Source organism: Salvelinus fontinalis, chromosome 30 (assembly GCF_029448725.1).
Source record: "Salvelinus fontinalis isolate EN_2023a chromosome 30, ASM2944872v1, whole genome shotgun sequence".
Classification (NCBI taxonomy): Eukaryota; Metazoa; Chordata; class Actinopteri; order Salmoniformes; family Salmonidae; genus Salvelinus; species Salvelinus fontinalis.
In genome coordinates, this window is record NC_074694.1 from 41,338,304 (window position 1) to 41,348,302 (window position 9,999).

Here is a 9,999-nt window from a genome sequence, read left to right on the forward strand (position 1 = left end):
TTTTATAGTAGGCTCAGAACTAATTTTCTTCAAAAGTAGCTAATTGTACAATTTATGGGATTGTTTTCAATCAGACAAATATGACAGGCAGAATAAATGCCTGGAATAACTGCATTGGGCAATTTTCAGAGAACAATGTATTTAAAAAAAAAAAAAATTACAAATTCCCCTTTTTCTCCCATGGTATCCAATTGGTAGTTACGGTCTTGTCTCAACGCTGCAACTCCCATACAGACTCGGGAGAGGCAAAGGTCGAGAGCCATGCGTCCTCTGAAACACAACCAAACCAAGCTGCACTGCTTCTTGACACAGTGCCCACTTAACCCAAAAGCCAGCCGCACCAATGTGTCGGAGGAAACACAGTACACCTGGCGACCGTGTCAGCGTGCACTATGCGTGATGGGACAAGGACATCCCTGCCGGCCAAACCCTCCCCTAACCCGGATGACGCTGGGACAATTGTGCGCAGACCCCCCCATGGGTCTCCTGGTCGCGGCCGGCTGCGACCGAGCCTGGACTCGAACCCAGAATGTCTAGTGGCACAGCTAGCACTGTGATGCAGTGCATTAGACCACAGAGAACGATGTTTAACCATTATTGGACACTAAAAAGCTTTTTGAAAAATAAATCTCATGTACGGCATGAAACAAAATGTTGACATTTTTTGTTCGGGTTTGTTTTGTTGTTTTTGTTTTAAAGAATGGATACACAATCCAAACCCTTTATGGAAATGACACTGCACACCCTCATTTCCTATAGGGCTTTTAAGAACATCCTGAGATCCTCTCCTCTCGTGCCCTCAGTCCTCCATGACTCCCCAGTCTGCCAGCCAGGGCCACTGGGTCTGCTGCCAGCAGGGTCAGCCCTGTGTGACCCACCCAGGACTCTCACCCTCTCTACCCACCAGCACCACAAAAGGAGAGAAAAATATCAAAGCACAAGCATATTAAGATGCAGTTTCATTACAGGATCTAGTCTCTGGTCCCCCTTCCTGGGCCCCTCAGAGCATGGCTCTCCCAGACTGTTTTCCCACAGTGATCCTTCCTGGGTTCCTCAAAGCATGGCTCTCCCAGACTGTTTTTCCACAGTGATCCTTCCTGGGTCCCTCAGAGCATGGCTCTCCCAGACTGTTTTCCCACAGTGATCCTTCCTGGGTCCCTCAGAGCATGGCTCTCACAGACTGTTTTCCCACAGTGATCCTTCCTGGGCCCCTCAGAGCATGGCTCTCCCAGACTGTTTTCCCACAGTGTTCCTTCCTGGGTCCCTCAGAGCATGGCTCTCCCAGACTGTTTTCCCACAGTGATCCTTCCTGGGCCCCTCAGAGCATGGCTCTCCCAGACTGTTTTCCCACAGTGTTCCTTCCTGGGTCCCTCAGAGCATGGCTCTCCCAGACTGTTTTCCCACAGTGATCCTTCCTGGGTCCCTCAGAGCATGGCTCGCCAAGGCTGTTTTCCTACAGTGATCCTTCGTGGCCTGGGGCTAAATATACCAGGCACTGGCAGGTTTGTGGCAGGGCCGTCTGAAATGGATCGAAGGGGAGAGTGAGTGTGGCAGGGTCAAGACCCTGTGCCATGTGTGTCACCACGAATGGATGGGTAAGGAGAGGGGGAGAAAAGGGAGGCGGGGAGGCAGGCAGGTCTGGAATCAGTGTTGTATATACAGGTTGAAATGGCTGATGTTGATGTTGCTCATAGTGTTTGATCCAAGTTTTGCTAGCTAACTGATATCCGCACTGAGATGAGAACAAAAAATAAATAAATCAACATTTGAACCATTTTAGCCTCAGATTAGTATTTTATGCCTAATCATGTCACATGTTATGATCTGAGATTTCATTAAAATTACTTTGGTAGACTGCATACATTTCCTTGTTCCCTTAGGCTCAACTACAGTTGAAGTCGGAAGTTTACATACACTAAGTTGACTGCGCCTTTAAACAGCATGGAAAATTCCAGAAAATTATGTCATGGCTTTAGAAGCTTCTGATAGGCTAATTGACATAATTTGAGTCAATTGGAGGTGTACCTGTGGATGTATTTCAAGGCCTACCTTCAAACTCAGTGCCTCTTTGCTTGACATCATGGAAAAATCCAAAGAAATCAGCCAAGACCTCAATAAAATAAATTGTAGACCTCCACAAGTCTGGTTCATCCTTGGGAGCAATTTCCAAATGCCTGAAGGTACCATGCTCATCTGTACAAACAATAGTACTCAAGTATAAACACCATGGGACCAGACAACCGTCATTCCGCTCAGGAAGGAGACACATTCTGTCTCCTAGTGATTAACGTACTTGGTGCGAAAAGTGCAAATCAATCGCAGAACAACAGCAAAGGACCCTGTGAAGATGCTGGAGGAAACAGGTTCAGAAGTATCTATATCCACAGTAAAACGAGTCCTACATTGACATAACCTGAAAGGCTGCTCAGCAAGGAAGAAGCCACTGCTGCAAAACAGCCATAAAAAAGCCAGACTACGGTTTGCAACTGCACATGGCGACAACGATTGTACTTTTTGGAGAAATGTTCTCTGGTCTGATGAAACAAAAATAGAACTGTTTGGCCATAATGACCATCGTTATGTTTGGAGGAAAAAAGGTGAGGCTTGCAAGCCGAAGAACACCATCCCAACCATGAAGCACTGGGGTGGCAGCATCATGTTGTGGGGGTGCTTTGCTGCAGGAGGGACTGGTGCACTTCACAAAATAGATGGCATCATGAGGGAGGGACCCCAGCATACTTCCAAAGTTGTGGCAAAATGGCCTAAGGGCAACACAGTCAAGATATTGGAGTGGCCATCACAAAGCCCTGATCTCAATCCTATAGAAAATTTGTGGGCAGAACTGAAAAAGCGTGTGTGAGCAAGGAGGCCTACAAACCTGACTCAGTTACACCAGCTCTGTCAGGAGGAATGGGCCAAAATTCACCAAGATTATTGTGGGAAGCTTGTGGAAGGCTACCCGAAATGTTTGACCCAAGGTAAACAATTTAAAGGCAATGCTACCAAATACTAATTGAGTGTATGTGAACTTCTGACCCACTGGGAATGTGATGAAAGAAATAAAAGCTGAAGTAAATCATTCTCTCTACTATTATTCTGACATTTCACATTCTTAAAATAAAGTGGGGATCCTAACTGACCTAAGACAGGGAACTTTTACGAGGATTAAATGTCAGGATTTGTGAAAATGTATCTGTTTAAATGTATTTGGCTAAGGTGTATGTAAACTTCCGACTTCAACTGTATGTTCGTTGCGCAAATGAGCCCCTCATGCGAAATATGTCTCCTGCCTTATTGCCGTTACATCTACTGAATCAAGCATTGACCATCATGGCATTATGCTATGCATCAAAATCAACATCAATCCACAATAAATGTGTCATCAATCAGTTTGTGAGTGTCAATGTGAGGAAATATGAGAGGATGGATGGATGAGGGGACAAATCAAATGTTGAGACTGGAAGGAAATAAGCATGTGGATTGTCTGAAAGCGTTGAACATGAGGGCTGGAGGAGAAAGGATGAATTATTGAGTGAACAGACAGACAGCGCCTTTGTCTGGAAGGGGAGGGGGGAAATGGAACCCTCCACAGTTTTCATCTGAACTGACAGCATCTAACACCTTGTCCACTGGGATTTATGACATGATAATTAGGCATTAGATCTATTCAAAATGGCAGCTATAGTGTACATCCCATTGCATTGAAAATGAAGTCAGACGTCCAGCTTGGCACTAGCCTCTGCCTGCCTTAGGTAAACTTACTGTATTACTCTGTTTGTATGGATGTAATTTCATGAAGTCAGCTTCGTCCGCACCACTGTGAAAGTGACTCCAGTGATGAGGATGCTATGAATTAGTGGCTCATCTCTTTGACTCTGCTTGTTTTCGGGGCTTCGAAAGCTGTTAACCTCGTTGTTTACTCTTTAATTGAAGCTGTCTTGAACTCGCTGTGAACTTACTGAAATATGCCGAATCAAGCTAAGTGACTAATGTGCCCTGCTTTTCTTTGCAGACTCTTGTTGCCCTGGGTGAATGGAAGGGAGCGGAGAGTGCAGAGACAACCCAACACTGGAGGCTGCTGGAGAACTCTGGGCGAGATACACTGCCTGGACTTAGTGTAAGGGGGCACAGGAGTTGTGTGGTTCATTCAGCTCTCCCTCCTCCAGATACAGTGGACGCGCTAGAAGCCATTGTGCAGGTAATAGGGTAGAGACCAGTTCTGTGTTCTGGACACATATCAGACACATTTAAACCTCTACCAGTGAATGACTCAATGAACAACATGAAATCAACAAACTCTCAGGATCCCAACATTTGACATACAAGATTATCCTTCTTTTCAGTGTGTCTCCTCCATCAATGATAGTGCGGCCCTTCTTCTTCTGCATCACTCCTTTCGACACTCTCATGTCTTCATTTAGCAACGCGTCTCTTTTCTACCACCTCTCTGCTTCTTGCCCTGTCAGATTGAGACCGGCCAGATCTTCTTCGTCTAGCTTTGTTTTGACTGCAAAAGTGTAGACAAACTGGAAAACTATTTTCCAGAGCTAGCGGCCAATAGCCACGCTTCCACAGCCACACTTCATTCTGTCACGCCTGCTCCCGCTCCCCCTCCCTGGCGCTCGAGGGCGCCAGGCTGCCCAGCACCACGCACTCCTGCCACCATCCTTACGCACGCCTGCTCCCCTCGTCACGCGCATCAGCGATTCATTGCACTCACCTGGACTCAATCACCTGTGTCATTACCTCCCCTATATCTGTCTGTTCCCCAGCTCTGTTCCCCATTTCAGCCTTAATTGTCGTATGTCTTTGTATTACCCGGTTCTGAAGCTGTTCCTGTCCTTTTCCATGTCTGTGTAAATGAAATGTTCACTCTCTGTACCTGCTTCTCATCTCCAGCGTTGGTTCTTACACATTCATGATTTCGATCGTATATTATGTATTTTGGGGGCAACTTAAGCATCCCTACTTGGTTTGCTATCATTCCAGATTCAGTGTTCTCTGGTTCACCTTAGATCAGTTACATGGTCTTGTGAGTGTTCACCTTGGCCCGGCTGACCCCAGGCCTGTACTTAGGGGTCAGCGTGGACGACAGGGGCGATGATTTCTTAATGCAGTCAGTGGGCCCGGCTGGGTGAACTGTGGATGTACTGGGAGGGTCCATCTTTCTGTGCATTTGGGGGGTGCAGGGGAAGTGAGACGCATGGTCCCTGTAAGGGAAGACTGAGACTTACTGGCAGTGTTTTGGAATGGGGGTCGCTCTGTGCCCCCGGAAGCAAGCCAGAGGAATGCGATGAAGTGCACAGCTGCCCCGACCCATCAAACCACAGGCACTGTACTGTCTGAGGAACAGGACCTTTCATGGATGGATTTTAGGGCCTGGGATGCATCATGCACAGGAGCACTTCCCGGTGATAAACACTCAAGCCCCTCAAGGTGGGATACAATTCCTTGGCATTTGGAAACTAGGCTTGCTCATCTTACAGCATAACGTTTCTGATCCTGCAGGTGTATGGCATTTTTAGGGAGTAATGACGCTCTATATATCATGGTGTACCCGTCAAGCTTGCAATCAAGCCCTCGAGCTACCTCCAGGACATTGAATGAGATGCACTGTCTGAGAAAGAGGCATCACGTACTGTCTGCACCCCGGGAGCCATTTTTGGCCCACCACAACTTTTTTTTGCAGCCCTCTTTCCGAACATTGGAACCTCATTTATGATGAGGTGCTAATCATGCCTTGATGCTTTAGCACCTATAAATGGGATTAAGCCATCTAATCACAGACTGTGTGTTTAATCTTAGGTCAACTGATTTAGGTTGACTGGTCCTACAGCTGGGTCTGCTGAGTGTCCACGGCGAGCACAGAGGTCTTTGTGACTGATCTCTGAACAGTTTGCTCCAATGTTAGCATTTCCCGGCCGAAAGGTCACGTCTGGAGTCTGGGTGTGTGAGGGCAGCTCTGTGTGCTTGAGAAGGTGCAGGCAGATGTCTGTGGCTTAAAAACACTCTGGGTGTTTATGGGGGTGAGTCAGAGTTCACGGGCTGATCAGAGAATGAGCACTCTCCCACTAGCCATCACAACACTGCCCTCATCTTACGCAAGCTCTCTCTGATGGCAAATGTCAAAGGGCCGCCCCATAACAATGCTTTTAGAGGCCATGTCAATGGCCACTTTTCTCTGTGAAATCACTGGTGAAGCAAACATGGCCTCCAGCTTTCTTTAATTGAACTTATTTTCTAGGCTAGCCATGTGTGAATTCTTGAATCAGGACTTTCCAAAATTGATTGGAGGCCAATCCATAAAGTATGCTTGTAAATACTTGTTAAGTCATGCCATAAAGACAACCTTTATTTCAAATACTGTGCCAAGAATGCGTGGAAAGTGTCTCTTATTTAATGTCAACGAATTGTATGGATCGTCTGTCACAGTTGTCTGTTTGCAACTGCAGGGCCGGCATTGCCCAGCCATGGTTGGAGCTCGATTACTGAGGGAGAAACCAACCCGGCATTGATTACCATCTAATTATAAACTAAGGAAGTGGCAACTTGTTTGTTTCTAGGGTTGCAGTGAAATACATTTTCACTTCTCCAAGAGTTCATGTGATATTGGGTGTGAATGCCGCCGAGAACTAAGTGCTATCTTCTCCTCTCTCACTTTTTCTCGCTCTTTCTCCCTATCCTTCTACTCCCTTCACCACTTAATTTGGCCTCCCTCTGTTTTCACAGCCTCGGTAGGTGGTGCCTCCTGAAGCCTCCTTTCACACTCCGCATGGAGATTTAAATAAACATATGTTGCTTTAATTAGGGCACCGTTGCCACGGCGCACCCAGAATGGAAGGTGGTTCTCCAGGAGCCGGTTGAGAAGCATGTGTTGCCGCTAAGTCCTTCTAATCAGAACCATTTGCAGAGCGATTACGAGAAGCTTCCCGCTTCTGCTTTCACACCTGCACTGCACCGCCTCAGCAGAATCAACACACCCAAACACAAACTGAGACTTCATCACATTCTCACAGCTGCCATGAAACACGCACCAATGTATCGGTTTATAACACAGTCATACGACGATGTGACACCTGTCGTAACGTTATCGACAGATTACAACAACATTCGTAAGATTTATGTCAATTGACATAACCCTGGGATTATTATCCATTTAATGTTGAACAAAGATTCTAATTCGTCATCCTTCGTAGGGATGGTGTGCCAGGTGTAATAACTACAGGGTTTTTATTTGCTCCATTCAAGGCTTTTGCAGGAGCTTCGAAACCAACTGCAAGTGTGGTGCACCACAAGTCAACATTATGATTCACACAGGCTACAACTGATTCATTGATTTGAGATCCATGTGGGTCACACTTGGGAGGCCCACCCACATTGGTGAAATGCCAAGGCACTAGCATTTATGACTGGAGGTTATGCACTCCGTGGAAAAAAGTTGACACCGAACACATGGATAACAACTATATTATAGAGTTTGACAGAATTCTGGAAAGCAGCGGTCGAAGCAAGTTTCTGTTTAACGCACATAAACTAGATTGTAAGCAAGTGTTGTCAACTGAGAAGCATGAATTATGGAGTACAGTTTGACATAGTGTACCATGTTGTAGTCCTCCGTCTAGGCACCATACTGCCCATTCAGGTTCAGTGGGGGGTTGTGGGCACTTGTTCCCTTCCTCTCCGCACTGAGCCAATGGGGGCATGATACAGACGGAATCAATGTATCCGCCTGAAGGCATAAGGACCGTACTGTTGTCAACAGTTTTGTAAATGTAATTGCTGTGTCTTGTAACCTCGCTTTAATTCAGTCTTTAGTAACACGGTAGGCTTATACTACTATAAATGTAATGGGTAACAACCAAGCGTAGTGTTCATTGATCATTTGAGGTGTCGACTAATCTATCAGTAACTTTTACGATCATGTAACCCTTTGGGTAGATATCTTCAGAGGCCACTCGCTAATGTCCGATGTGAGATATGTAATACTTTTCACAAAAATGTGTCACTGTTATGTCAAGGCGCAAGATGACAATCTTGATAAAGATCTGGATTAACCAGCTGACTCCACACCGGAGAGTAAATCATTCAGAGGTCTAGCACTTCTAATGTTAAATCTGTCAGCCCACGGAAGTCTTTAAAAGGCTTAAGGTCCATTCTAGCTTCTTCGATTGCCAGGTCAAAGACAGCTTTTAACTGCATTTTGACCAATATATAGTAAGTACATTTCTGGGAAATAGGGCCAAACAAATATCTGAAATAATTTGTCCACACATAAAATGTGAGGTTAGTGCCTTATAATTCTGTTGGTCTGTTTGCTCAGATTCAAAACCGATGAATATGTTGAGAACTAGCACGTGGCCTGTTTGTAATTGTTAGAGGATCAAATGAAAGCTGATTGTGCACACCAAGGTAATGTCCTGGGGCAACCTGCAGTAGGATGACATGAGAGCAATGCAGGAGAAATGGTGGCTCTGCCCCGGAGGCTCATGGGTACGCCTGGCTGGCCTGGCCGCTGTGTTGCTCAGACTGTGGCCCTCTCGCCATTCGTGTCAACAACGATGACTTCAGTGGCGTGCCCTTGTGAGCTCACCTTGCTAGGAGAGACACATGAAGTTAAGATTAGAGCAATGACAGTGTGGAGTGGGAGAACTGTGTCATACCTGGACTTGGGGGATTTCGGTGTATTTGTGTGTGTGTGTGTGTGTGTGTGTGTGGAGGGGGGGGGGGGGGGTGTCAATACCCATGGAGTTATCTGTTTTATCTGTGTTTAACATAAAGATCTTCTCTTCGAGCAGATTTAACAGAAGTTGTGTCTGTGTTCTTGGAACGCACAGGGACAGTTGCTGGATTCAGTCATAGACAATATTTCAGTCATCTCAGTCTCTATTTCATCTTGTACACTATTCTCTAGTATTCTTCACTCTGCTACTGAGCTAATACATTTATTGTAGCGGTCAGATCCCATTATTTTCACTGAATTACTAGAAATAACTCCCTTCTTAGTGAAATCAATGCGTTTATGTGGTTCATTTGACAGCAAATGTCAGAGATTTGACCAATTTAAGTCCAAAAACAAAACTGTTAAACATTTTAAAAGTCAGAGTATGAAGAACCTCTGGAGTATTATGGAGTATTATGTATTCAAATTTTTATGCTTTTCAAGCAATCAATAACTGATCATGATCAGGCTAATTTAAATACATCACGGTGACAACGACTGGTATTAGATTACTGCAAATGTATTCCTCTACAAACAATATTTGTAAAATGTTCTAAAACATGATTGAGTCAATATATGAAATACATGTGATATGCATTCATTTACAAAACAAAAACATTTTAGAAATGTCTTTTTATTCAACATTACAAAACTCTGAAACTTTTGTTCAATTGAATCGTTCACACTCGTTCTGTTACCCGATTAGACTATTTTTCTAAATTAAATCCAAACCTTGTGGGTGTGCGGATGCTTTTATCAACCATCCCTCTGATGATGACTAAAACATTGAAGGAAAAAAATTGCGTTTAATTAAAATGTTGCATGTAGGCTAAGGTAAGAAAGTTGGTTTAAAGTCAGAGACGGAGTTGAGAATGTATTAATCAGTCTGGTGTCAGTGCGGTACAGAACGTGTTGCGCACGCCAGTGCACGCTGTCTCAGTTAACCAATGCGTTGTAAATGGTTGATATTTCAACATTTGAATTATGACAACATGAAGGCCAGAAATGTGCATTTGTTTATATCTAAAGGTTATTATTAAACGAAAGACTAACCATGAACTTGTTTTTGTTTGTTTATTTGTTTGTTCGTTTTTAAAACAAAAGGGCAAAAATATTGTGGGCCAAAATCAGAGAAGAGTAGGCTATCGAATAATAGGCTCACAACAGTTAGGGTATGACTATCTTATCAAGTTATAGGAATAATTTACATCTGATTAACAATATGCCTATATATGTTAATTATCTGTTTAATTTCTCTGTATGCTGTATTCAAAATGACT